This window comes from Etheostoma spectabile, chromosome 8 (genome assembly GCF_008692095.1).
Source record: "Etheostoma spectabile isolate EspeVRDwgs_2016 chromosome 8, UIUC_Espe_1.0, whole genome shotgun sequence".
NCBI classification, from domain to species: domain Eukaryota; kingdom Metazoa; phylum Chordata; class Actinopteri; order Perciformes; family Percidae; genus Etheostoma; species Etheostoma spectabile.
Genome location: NC_045740.1, coordinates 26,659,027 through 26,659,371, shown reverse-complemented (window position 1 = coordinate 26,659,371; position 345 = coordinate 26,659,027).

The following is a 345-nucleotide window of genomic DNA, read 5'->3' as shown; positions in this document are numbered from 1 at the left end:
GAGTCCTATCACAGTAGTGTCATCTGCAAATTTCAAAAATGAAGTTTAATGTACCTTTAAACTTTAGATTAAATGCATAATTAGGACGGAAGCGTCACTTTTAATGTTTACCGTATTGTCGTTTTCATTCAAATGGTCTTTTGAAGGGGAGTGCTAGGGGCACTACTATGGGAGCATCAAAATCAACATCTTTAAAACATTAAGAAGGCTCGACACATGGGACTTTGCTCCAAGTCTCACCTGGGGCTCTACACATGAACTCAGCATTAAGAACATTAGATTAGATTCAACTTTATTGTCATTACACAGGTACAGGTACAAGGCAACGAAATGCAGTTTGGGTCT